General features: G+C 33.7%; 1 long non-coding RNA gene across 1 annotated transcript; it reads left to right on the forward strand.

Annotated features, from left to right (window-relative positions):
* Window positions 1–4,561: 4,561 nt before the first annotated feature.
* On the forward strand, window positions 4,562–12,706 carry LOC125675129 (uncharacterized). The gene is made up of 6 exons (XR_007370352.2): window positions 4,562–4,773; window positions 4,867–4,962; window positions 5,318–5,455; window positions 6,556–6,648; window positions 10,767–10,824; window positions 12,193–12,706. It is a non-coding gene; the product is annotated as an uncharacterized LOC125675129 (long non-coding RNA).
* The last annotated feature ends 210 nt before the right edge of the window (window positions 12,707–12,916 follow it).

Raw genomic sequence — 12,916 nt, forward strand, 5'->3', positions numbered from 1 at the left:
TTAATATTCTTCTCTCAGAGACGAAACCTCTTTGATAAAAGGTGAAGATAACGAACAGTAATCAATCCCATAGCTCCTATAAGGAATACAAAATATAAAGTTTGGCATACAGAGACCCCTGGACATACCAGAGGTGGGATTAGGTGCATAAAAGGAGTAAGCATCCCCTGTTGACCGGTCATACCCGACGTGAGCCCTATATCTTTATCAGGTAAACTAATTCGTAGTCAAAATCAATGTGTCAAGAACGACCTAAAAATCGGTATATAAAAAATAAAAGATTTGAAATAATTATTGATATACTGCTATCATCTAGACATTTTCCCAGCTCTCTAGAGTTTGAAAAACTCTAAGTATTGGAATATGAAATCGTAAAATAATATAGTGTGGTGTCTTCAAATGGAAATATGACGTGCCCTTGATTTACTAGACATGTAAAGGTATTTCAAAAAATGTTTGTTAGATCATGCAACTCCACAGGTAAAAAGGAAGGGTGATAATTGATCATGTATCAAGAAGATAAATGTCATTAAGTATGGATTTTTAATACACCTTATATTGATTTAGAATAATGTTTTACCATAGTTTAGAGGTCTGAAGATGATATATTAATAAAATACTAGTCTTCAAGGTCAATGCATTTTTTTTCCTTATTACCCCCCCCCCCCATTCTAAATCAACATAAGTTCGGATTCGCATAGCTCTTTATGTTGCGATATCAGAATTTCTAGAATGCGGCTTTAAATTGTCTGACCTTGAAAATATATTACCTTGAAAAATAATATTGAATCTTTTTCCTTAGACTTCTCTCCCATTCACCTATTCGATTGTTGATTTTAATGCTAGATCTGTGTCTTTTGATTGACCTTGTTTGTTGCTTAATCGTGTTCTTCTGGCAATCATTATTTTTCGCTGTTTACCATATCCGAATCATCAATGGTACGGACTACCTAATATTGTTTTGAACTTAATCACTCCATATCATTATCTTCCCACCATTTTATTCCATAATCACATTGTGATGTAAGTTTTCCCTCTAAATTTATCTGATTTCTGTAATTTTCAAGAATAATTCTATTTTCATCTCGACCCGACCATGGTACAGACTCTCTAAACCATAGTCAGTAAACACACTTTACAACGAAAGCACCACCATTTTTATCACTCAGTACAACAGTGTATCACTCTTGTCACCAATGTAGTTGATCGATACTTGTCGTTTTTGCGTGTTATTTGTTTATGTTATATATATGTCTCTTGATAAAGACACCGGTTGCGTCGAAAATTTGAGTTTTAAATAACCAACAGTGTCGTGACCTATTCGGTGCTTATATATATATATATATATATATATATATATATATATATATATATATATTCGCTATAACGACCCAGTTTGCCAATAGAAGCTATCATTGGTCAAATGCTGTTTGACGTGTTTCATAGCGATTGTTAGACTCGTCTTGGCACACTGATTTTTACTACGGACAACTCCGTTTACCTGATCAGGATTAGGGCCCATGGCGGGTGTGACCGGTCGACAGGGGGTGCTTACTCCTCCTAGGCACCTGGTCGTAATCCCACCTCTGATGTGTTCAGGGGTCCGTGTTTGCCCAATGAGATTTATCACTGTTCGTTATCTTCACCTTTCACGCACGCACGCACGAATAACATTTCACTGTCTTGCGTTTCTTGACTTTTATTATTGGATGTATTTACTGTATCAAATACTGAGTTCTTTTTTACAAACTATATATATATATATATATATATATATATATATATATATATTTATATATATAGACAATCGTGATTGCTTACTTTGATGTATGTTTATTTTGAATATTTACAGGCACCAAACAAGGTATAATTGTATACACCCAAGAGGAGAAAATAATACTAGCCCCCAGCGAGAGTGGTAATATGGATTAATATCAAATCAGTTTTTTCAAGTATTTGATAATGATTTATAATTGCTTGACACATTGTAAATAGGCTTGCAATCAATATTGAAAACATATGTTGGAAACCTTTATTAATTGTATCTGTGAATTGACCTGTTCTATGCACAAGCGCAAAAAAGTGTCAAAAGAGTTGGAAACGGTTAAAACAGAATTGAAAAAAAGCAAAGTAGAAAGTGGAACCTAAAATGTTGTCATTTGCTTTCAATTCATCATGATGCGGTAGCTATGCGACTCTAAATGGTCACGTGCTCAATGGACTACATGGTTTTTATCCTCTGATGTGTGAATCAGAGAAAGGTACCCCCTCCACAATCTCTCTTAGGGGGACTGACCAGTGAAGCAAGATCCAAAGTTGCACTGCATGAAATTATGTAATTGCATTGATGTATGCGGAATATATAAAAAATAACTGAAGATATTGAAGGTTTGCAGGTAAATGATGAATGTCATTGCTGAGGGGAATACACATTTAAGCCTTTCCACCAACTCCGAGAAATTGTACATGTATATCGCATTTCCTGCATGATATTCCATAGATAAATATGTAGTTCAAATGCCATTAATATGACGGTCGTTAGAATAAAAATATCCAGAAATTTGAACAAAACTCTGGTATAGACGAGTCAACCATTGAAGGAAATAAATAGACATGTTCCATGTGGCGACAGTTGATGACCATCATACAAAATCGATTGGAAGACCAATGGAATATTAATAAAATCTACAAATGATTTTTTCTACACCGATGCAGAAGAAAATCGAGTACATCAGGTAAGCCAATTGTAAAATATTGTCCGATAGATAAACAGTGTAGTTAGTAAGAATATTGAATGGTGCAAGTCATATGGTCTAATGAAAGAAGTCTCCACTACCAGAAATTTGGTACGCGAACCTACGTTTGTAACCTACATTATCCGTATAATACACATTCTACTGCTTGCTGAAAGGGCTGATAGCTTTTCTAACATTCTTACGTGACTGTGAGTCTGTACATATAAACACTGGCAGTATATCAGTTCCAATTTTTAATCAGATATGAGCGGTAGTTATTTATAACGCTGCTATTACGTTAATGATTTTTCATCTGTTTGACCCACTTAAAACAATGCCTTCTGCATATTTATGTAAGGAGAACTATTTTCCCTGGAAGGTGTATGTGTCCTGTGGGTCTTAGTAAGCAATTGAAATGGAATTTAAACTGTCAGAGTGAAATAAATATTCTGTTTATGAGAATTTATGTATGTAAGATATCTAATTTTGCGTAGTTTAGTAATTATAATACTTTGCTAAACTGATTGAGATATAGGGCTTATGGTGGGTGTAACCGGTCAACAGGGGATGCTTACTTCCCCTAGGCACCTTATAACATATCTGTTACATCCATGGATCCGTGTTTGACCTACCCTTAATTTTGTATTCTTCATAGGAGTTTTGAGATTAATCACTCTTAGTTGTCTTCACTTGTTCATTAATATGCCAGGATTTGATGTTGTGTATGTTCTTCCTGTTTCGAGATATCATTTAAAACAGAAACAAATTAAGTCACAGCGCAATGCATTTATCATTAAGTGTTGCAGAAACTTTGCAAGATATTAACTATGAAACATTAGATGGTAATTTAGAAGCAATCTAAAATCTTTGGTGTTTTTTTTTTCTTTCTTTTTTTTTTTTTTTTTTTTTTTTTTTTTTTACAGTTTGTCGATATATGGTTTGCATCAAACGATAAATATTCTAGATCATAGAAAATTGACACCTGTCATATTCATTCTCTCGACTGTAGACATTTGGACCGCCCGAATCATAGTTTGGCACTCCCTTTACCCTAAAATAGCTCTTACAAGTTTATTGTTATATCGGATTTCAAAACTTTCGGTTCAGCATCACAGAAGAGACATTATTTGTTCGAAATGCGCATCTGGTGCATCAAAATTGGTACCGTATAAGTTTTACATCATATAAGTACAGCAGTATTGGACATGATGAGGAAAGGAAATATATTGTATGTCAATATGTGTGTTTATTTACGGAAGTAATAAAGTGCCTGGGTTGTGAACGATCCCATCTGTTCAAGGTTAGATTTTCAATAACAAGCATTTGTACTATTTATGCCATTTGATATAGGGAATGCTATTTTTATTTGCTGCGATTTACTTGTGCACTGTAATTTGTGTTATGGTAGAGAAATGCGAAAAGTAGGTAATTACTTTATAACCACACCTTTAATCATTAATCCCTTTGATTGCAGTACACGGTTTTGCCTTTCTTTGTATTTTCAATACCCTAGCAGTTTCAGAATAATTTCCCATTTGTCTGTAACTGTCTACGGTAATTTGTTTCACAGCTGGCGATAAAGTTTTAGACTTCCCATAGCTATATTCAGAAGCTTGTATCAGACGAACATCAAACAAATACCAACATATGACGTCACATATGACGACACAAGACCCTGCACTTATATGTGGTATGCATACGGAATCCCCATTATGTATACATGTATATAAAGTGTACAAATGAAAAAAAAAAACAAGCCACTTCCGTGAAGTTGGAATTTAGATATATATATATATATATATATCCGGAATTGTGGTTACAAATTAGTAACTTTCTAAGATATATTTAAAACCAAAAACATTTTTTATTGGAAATGAGTTCTTGTAACTGATATTTCTATCTCACTATTAACATCCAACATCCTTTATCTTACCTTCATGAATATCTTTGTGCTGATCTTGTCATTTTTCCATATCTAGCGAAAGAAAGACTTGCTGTGCTGGATATGTATGGAATATTACCAGAGAACGCTGTGTAGGTATGTAAAATTATCTTCATAATTTTCAAATATAAGATATCGTTGGATGTAGGAAACTGAAAATGGATATACCGGTTTTTTGAAATTTCTAAGGAGGAATGCTACACCAAACAAATTGGATAGACAAGAAGAAGAGAAGAGAAGAAGAGACATTATTTGTCGAAATGCGCATCTGGTGCATCAAAATTGGTACCGTATAAGTTTTACATATAGATGAAAATTGGAAGATATGTGCAACAATATTTTGAAATTGAAAACGTTCAAATTTACTTTATTTCGTAAAAATGCAGTTTTAGTAGAAAGCAATGTGACAATTTTTTTTTAAAACCCCTGCTTGACTCGAACTTGCGATCTACAGTACAATGGTTGACGTGCTTACCTGCTGAGCTACTCAGCTATGCTATGGCATTTGAAATGAATAGACAAATATTGCTGATATGTATATTTTCATCCATGTTTTAAAAGGAAGTCTGCCATTATGACAATGTAGAGTACATCCTTAAGACTGGTCAAAGTTTGGGATAAACACGGACTTATTTTTCAGGATGTAGGACGGGTTATGGTGGCTTGAATTGTTGATTCCAGTGCCTGTATCAACTGTACGGTTCGGGGTGTCAAAGGATATGTCAGTGTGATAGAGCAACCTGTGACCGAACTTATGGATGTCTTGGAACGGCGAAATGTAAGTATTGTTAAGTTAGTGAACTATTTCTATGGCAATTTAATGAATTATGATTGTATGAGTTTATTTTCCCTAGTGGGAATATTCAACCTAGCTCCGCGTTGGTGGTAATCTACACTAGGTAGGCACACAACACTTAGTTTATTTTATGTGTTCCATCTATCTTCTGTGATATGAGGAAATATACTGTTTCTCCTATGGATCAAATGTTGCAAAAGGAAACAAAAGAATGTAGATATAAAAATACTGACAGTAGTGACATATGAAAGGTGAAGATAACGAACAGTGATCAATTTCATAACTCCTATAAGCAATACGAAATAGAGTTGGTCAAACACGGACCCCTGGATATAGCGGAGGTGGGATCAGGTGCATAGGAGGAGTAAGCATTCCCTGTCAACCTGTGACACCCGCCATGAGCCCTATATCTTGATCAGGTAAACGGAGTTATCCGTAGTAATAATCAATGTACCAAAAACCGCCTAAAATCGGTATGAAACACATCAGACAGCATTTGACCCTATAATAGGTTGTAGTGGCAAACTAGATCGTTATAACGACCATAGAATTTGCGAAATGCTGATGTTCTAATTTGTGTAGTAAAATCTTGAAACATTGAGTTTTACAAATATATCGGTACAAATAAATATATAATGAAATTCCTCACCAATCTCATTTCTGTTACATGGGTGACAAATTCTATAATCTCTACGCATGTCTCCCCATCTTCCTTGTTCTATGGGTAATCTTGCATTACAAAATATTTCAAATGTTGTTTTTTTTTTCCAGTTAATCTAGTAAATACTTTTCAATTCAGTCTGTATATTTAGAAATTCTATAATTACTAGCTTTTGCTTCTGCGGAGTTGTACATAACACTAGTCCAACTTTTTTTGAATTAATCCATATATTAGTATATGTTGGTAAACTTTTCTCGAGTACCAACAAAGTTGGTGCCGAGTGAAGTGATGGACCAAATCGAATGGCGCGAGAAAAGTTTAACAACAAACTTAGTACATGTTTCACACGAGGAATGAAAATTCTTTGTCTTCTCTATTTAATTTATCATAACCCTTCCTCATTTTTCATCCTTTAATCAAGATAATCAGCATTTACCTTGATTGGTGCAAATTTGTATTGGCTGGGTTTGATATTTTGTGCCCTCTATTGAAGACAGTCAGGTGAGGGTGAAAAGTGAGTAGTTTTCAAGTATTATTCTTTTTTTTTGTACACATTCAATATATCTTCATCCATATTTCACGAGTGTCTACTATGTCTTTTCAAATGGATTTAAGTTAAGAACTTACTAAAACTATTCTTTTTGACATTTTCAGACGTGATAGAAAATATTTGCGTTTCCTAGAAATCATTTCTAAAAATGATCTTGAAAACTATTTGGCTTACCAATAAAAACGGATCAGATATGCTGATAGAGCGATATAAAACTGTCTCTGTGTTTTAAGATCTTCAATGTATAATGACCATATTTCATATCTAATAAATGGATGGTGGGATATTTGTAATCATGGTATCATTTTGAAGGGTTCATCAAATAAAAATAATCCACCATAGGAATTTTCAAAATTTTGTTTACTGCTTGATTTATTTCACCTAGAATTTAACATTGAAGTATATGGGAAAAGCATGTTTCATTACAATATTTTAAAAACAAATTTTATTTTCATACTAATCTCTTGGTGGAAAGTTACATACACTTTCTTTTTATGAATTTATGAAATAAAATTAATCATTGACCACACACATTTTTAGAAAATTAGATTTTTCTTATTTTTACAAAGGGCAGACAACTCTTCCAAGCAGTCTTAGGTGCAAAAAGGTCAGCTTCTAATCATTTACCAGTCATGTACATTTCTTCTGCTTCACTTTCATCATTATTTAACAATAAACTTTTATGTTGATCTAAATCCTTCAAAATTGTTCATTATCCTTTCATTATACATGGAATACCTTAAATCTGGTGCAAATGATAGGTTGCTGGATGTATCGCTTTGTAACCGAAGCCAGAACACAAGATGGTGGGTCCACATCTTATACTAGATGAGAGAGAGAGAGAGAGAGAGAGAGAGAGAGAGAGAGAGAGAGAGAGAGAGAGAGAGTATATCTTCAAAAGATTTATATCGCTCTATCTCATTTTTCTGTTGGTCACCCAAACCACCAAAATTTCTGTGTTTTTGTTTTGATATTTAATGTTCCACACCAATCCTGGTAGCTGAAACACCGTATCCAGAAAGCGCGATATCATTCCTTAATTGTTACCAATCATTGATAATTATTGGTTTAATAATTATAAATACAATGGTACGGATACCCAACCATAAAGATTGGACTTAGGATGTATTAGTAAGTTATTTGACCCCAACTCACTTCCGGTAACATGGAACTGATTGATCTCTAATGACCATGTGAAGGACCTTTTTCTATTTGTGAATGTGATTGCGATCTAATCTATGCAGGTAACTTTCTCTTAAATACTCGTTCAACGACACGAGAATAAATTATTGTTTTTGTTTTGTACCTGTCTTTATTTGTGTGTGAAAGGTGTGCGAATGTGAAAAATGTATCCTGTTGGTTTATTATGTCTTACAACGTGAAATGCTTTCAGACATTGCAGACCTATTAGATGACACTCGATATTACGTCATTTAACTGTAGGTCTCTTGGGGGACTCGAAAAAAGAAGGGATATATTTAATTAAATTAAACAAAAAACTTCAATATACTTTTTACAAGATACCCACCTTACGATGCATGGTTATAATCAAATCAGATCCTTATGGGGATATGGAATTTTTATTGCCCCAAGTCAAGCAAATGCTAGAGGAACAAGAACTCTATTTAAGAATAATTTTGAATGCACTGTCAATAACGAATTCAAGGATTCACTTGTTCTTGAACTTAACATTTATGATAGATATGACTTATTGCTTTTAAATATATATGGTCCAAACATGGATAACCCTATTGTGTCTAATTCTAATGGTAATTGCATGATTACGGCAGGGAATTTCAATCCAGTTCAAGATGCAAATCAGGATTATTATAATTATAACAATATCAATAACATAAAGGCTAGAGAAATTGACTTTAATATGAAGAATATCCATGCTTTGACTGACCCATGGCGGGTACAAAATGAAAATAGACCTATATATACTTGGTTTAAGAACAATCCGTTAAGGAACGCTAGACTTGATTTTTTTCCTGAGATCGGATGAACTTAACTTCAGTTGATAAGGTAGATATTAATACAGGTTACAGGTCTGACCATTTAAGGACTGAACTGTATTTAGTATTCATATTTAACTTTGAAAAAAGAAAAGGATTTTGGAAATTTAACAACTCCCTTCTGAAAGATAATTCATATATTAACATTGTGAAAGACACCATTAAGACAATAAAAACTCAATATGCTGCCTCCCCATAACCCCCTTTAGAGTGAATTCTATTGACTGTTCAATTAGAATTGATAATAGATGATCAAATCTTCGACGAACAACTGTTTTTGTGTATAAAGGGTGTGTAAGGTGCGAAGCAACGTTACAGCTTGATTAAGAAAAACAAAACAAACAGAAAGCACTAAAGTACTTGAAAAAGAAATAAATCATTAAGAAACTCGAAGAAATTCACCCGAGCTATTACAAAAACTACGTGTTGCTTAAAATAAACTTCAGAAACTTCGTAGTGAATACATTTAAGGTTTATTTGTTCGAATTAAAGTTAAGTGGATTGAGCATGAGGAAAAACCAACAAAACACATCTTAAGTCTAGGAAAAAGTAACTTTATTACTAAAACTATAAATAAACTTATGCACAGTCAACACCCCCCCCCCCGTCTGAAATTTTATTGGAAATTGTGCAATTCTATACAAAGTTATACCTAATCAGGATAATAACCTACACGATGTAGAAGTAGAAAATATTATTAACAAATAAAATGTAAATATACTTACCTTTGATGTATTAAACAAATTAAAAGGTATCAAGCCTCTGGTGTGTCCAGGGGTCCGTGTTTACCCAACTATCTATTTCGTACTGCTTATAGGAGTTATGAGATTGATCACTGTTCGTTATCTTCACCTTGCATTACTAGAGAGGAAGCCCTATCAGCCTTAAAAAATATGAAACATGCTAAAAAGTCCTGGCACTGATGGATTCACTACGTGACGTTTTTTTTTTTTAGAAACATTGGATGCTTTATTACATAATGTAATTTCTCACATCTCTTTCAATGGGGAGCAGACTACTCTAGACAAAAAGCGTTCTCTACCAATAATATTTTTTGTAAGGAAACTTTATTCTGCTGAATTTATCGATATTGCTCAACTTGAAAACTTGCATGAAGTTTTCCTTGAACCCTTGTAGTACAATGAGAAAAGTAAGATAAAAAATAAAACAACATTTTATAAGAAACTTTATGACTAACGCTTTCATTTAGTGTCGAATTTATTAGATAAAGATGGTGATTTCATTAATTTGAACATGCTTGTAATGAACATTTGGTTAAGGTACCTTTAACTTCTTATGAAGGGCTTAAGAATGCAATACTGTGATCTTGGCCAAATATTAAACCAAACCTTTAAACCTTATCATTCCATACTTACTAAAATATTATTTAAAGATTAAAAAAGGATCTAGAACGATATACGATTATCTTGATAACACAGAAGAATATATAGAGGATATCTATATTGCGTGCTTTGATATTTGGTTTATCCAACTCGTTGATATGGTGTATTTATTCGCGAGGCTTGTCGAGCGAATAAATACACCATATCAACGAGTTGGATAAACCAAATATCAAAATACGCAATTATAGATGTTCTATTTATCTCATGCGTCTTCTTTTCATTTAATTTTGAGATGATCCCCAGTATGGTAGAAACAGCTGATTGAATTTGTTTTGAATCCGTGGCTCAAACGCCGTGCTTAATATGTCTTTCTTACGCGGGAAAAAATAGTTCGCTTATAATCCATTGATATACGGTACAAAAGGGCATTTTTATAAAAGAAACCATGGATGAAAATTGTTTTAGAAGGGATTATCGTTTATAATTAAAAATGGTTTTGCCATTCCAACAAGATAACAACTATTGACCGAGTATTTATTTTTTTGACGGAGGCCTGACCTTTTGATAAAAGTTTGTTGTCGTCGTTTGGAAATTTTAAAAAACATATATGTGTAGATCTAACAACGATCAATGAAAGTAATATTTTAATGAAGCGTTATTAGAATGTTCAACAGTTTACAATGAAAACTAGAAGTGTTTGTGCATTTGGATTTTATTTACATAGTTTCTTTGGATCTAAGGGCGAGAGGAAATCATGAGGCACTTTAAATAGGCCTAGCTTAGTAAGTAAAGCTACTGAGATTTGTTACATTCAATATGTTCCAGAAAAAAGAGACTGTGCTTGTGAATACTTGGTACTTTCGATTATACTTGTCCAGTAGCTAGGCGGTCGATTCCTTGTCGATGATAATAGTGTGCACATATTTCTGTTTTCTGATCTTATTTTTTGAGTAGTTATTGAACAAATTGGCATTTTTATGGCCGGTAACATCATTTTAATTTTCCTATAAAATAAATTCTAAATAAATACAGAATAACAAGTTTTACGCTTTATTTCATGCATCGATATGCATCAACACAGAAAAGATTATCATCCAAGCGGGGATAGTGTCAAAAGTAGTTCGGACCGGAAGTGCTTTATCAAACGGGCGTGTGATAAAGCTAATGCTTTATCTCACTTTCAATATACACCACACGTATGAGATTAAAACCAATATGTGAATCGAAATGGGAACTTGACCTAGGTCGACCATCCATAATTTATATTATCGGGGAATTCGATTATGCATAAAGCTCTCATGTCTCCACATCTAAAATACGTAATATAATTAACCTAAACATTAATTCAGGATAAGCATATCTTTGCAATTAAACTTGAAAATATATGCAAAGTATTGGGTTGAATGGTAACTTGCGTGTCACAATGTACATTGTGAACATGATAGAAAAGCAAACGTTTATTGTTTTGATACAACAGTCAGCATTTTGCAAATTCAATGGTCGTGAAAACGTTGTTATTTGCAAATTAATACAACCTCTCATTAAGTCGAATTATGTCTGATGTCTTTTTTTTACAAATTTAGACCGTTCCTTACATACTTTTGTCTACCTAGCAATACAAATTAAAAGGTTGTGCCCGCATGGACCTCTGGATATAACAGAGGTGGGATCAGGTGCCTAGGAGGAGTATGCATCCCCTGTCGACCGGTCACACCCGACGTGAGCCCTATTTTTTGATCAGGTACATGAGGTTATCCATAGTCAACATCAGTGTGCTAAGAATGAAGAACGGCCTAACAATCGGTATGAAACATGTCAGACAGCAATTGACAGAATGATAAGTTGTATTGGCAATCTAGATCGTTTCATCGACCATGGAATTTGCGAAATGCTGACTTTAAACAAGTCTGTTGCAACCCCTGCACCATCAACTTGTTTGTCAGCAGCCTGTTTTGTTTTTGATCAAATTATGGGAAATCACGTTTGGTGTGTTCATTCAAAATGGGATGCTTACTCCTCCTAAGCACCTGATTCTACCTGTGGGGTGCCCAGGGATATGTGTTTGCTTAAAGATCTATTTTGTATTGCTTATAGGAGTTATTCTTAATTTTGTAATACGTGTTGAGATCGTTCGTAATTGTTACTTACAGGTAGAAATAAAGCAATAGATGAGATGAGTAGTACAACGAAGCCCATTGTTAAGAATGAAACGATATCAAACATCGATACAACAAGTAAGGGTTCCTTTGGAAGTAGATATACAAGGAACATTCTGGAGGCGTGTATCATCGCTCTGGGTGTTGTTGCAGTGCTTCTGTCTACTGTTATCATTGGATCATATGTCAAACAACGTCAAACCGTCACAGCACCGCTTGGTTCAGTTGACTGACGAACATTTCATAATTCTTATATTAATATAAAAACAAGGATAAATGAATACTTACTTTTGTTATCATGGTACTGAATGCTAACAATTATACTATTGATTAGATGGTTAGTGATTTGATCTCACCTTGTATACTGATACGGAAACGTGATGACACCTACCGGTTGTGTTCTGACTGTGTACTGACTTCAGAAAAGGGAATTATTTCACACAACAGATTTATATCCGATCTTCATAATCGATGACTGTATTGAAAAAAAAACATAATCAGAAATGTAAAATTTGTCGTTAAATCTGACCTGTTGAAGGGTTACTGAGAATTGCTATTAAGTGAAAGAGCCTAAGAAAGCTCTTTATTTTATATATATATATATATATATATTTTTTTTTACTTCCGATGGCCTTTTCGGGTACAGATTAATGCCTTTTTGCATAAAACATGCCCTAGAACAATTCTTCATTACCTTCTGCATATCCTATAAGAATAT

This window comes from Ostrea edulis, chromosome 3 (assembly GCF_947568905.1).
Source record: "Ostrea edulis chromosome 3, xbOstEdul1.1, whole genome shotgun sequence".
NCBI classification, from domain to species: Eukaryota; Metazoa; Mollusca; class Bivalvia; order Ostreida; family Ostreidae; genus Ostrea; species Ostrea edulis.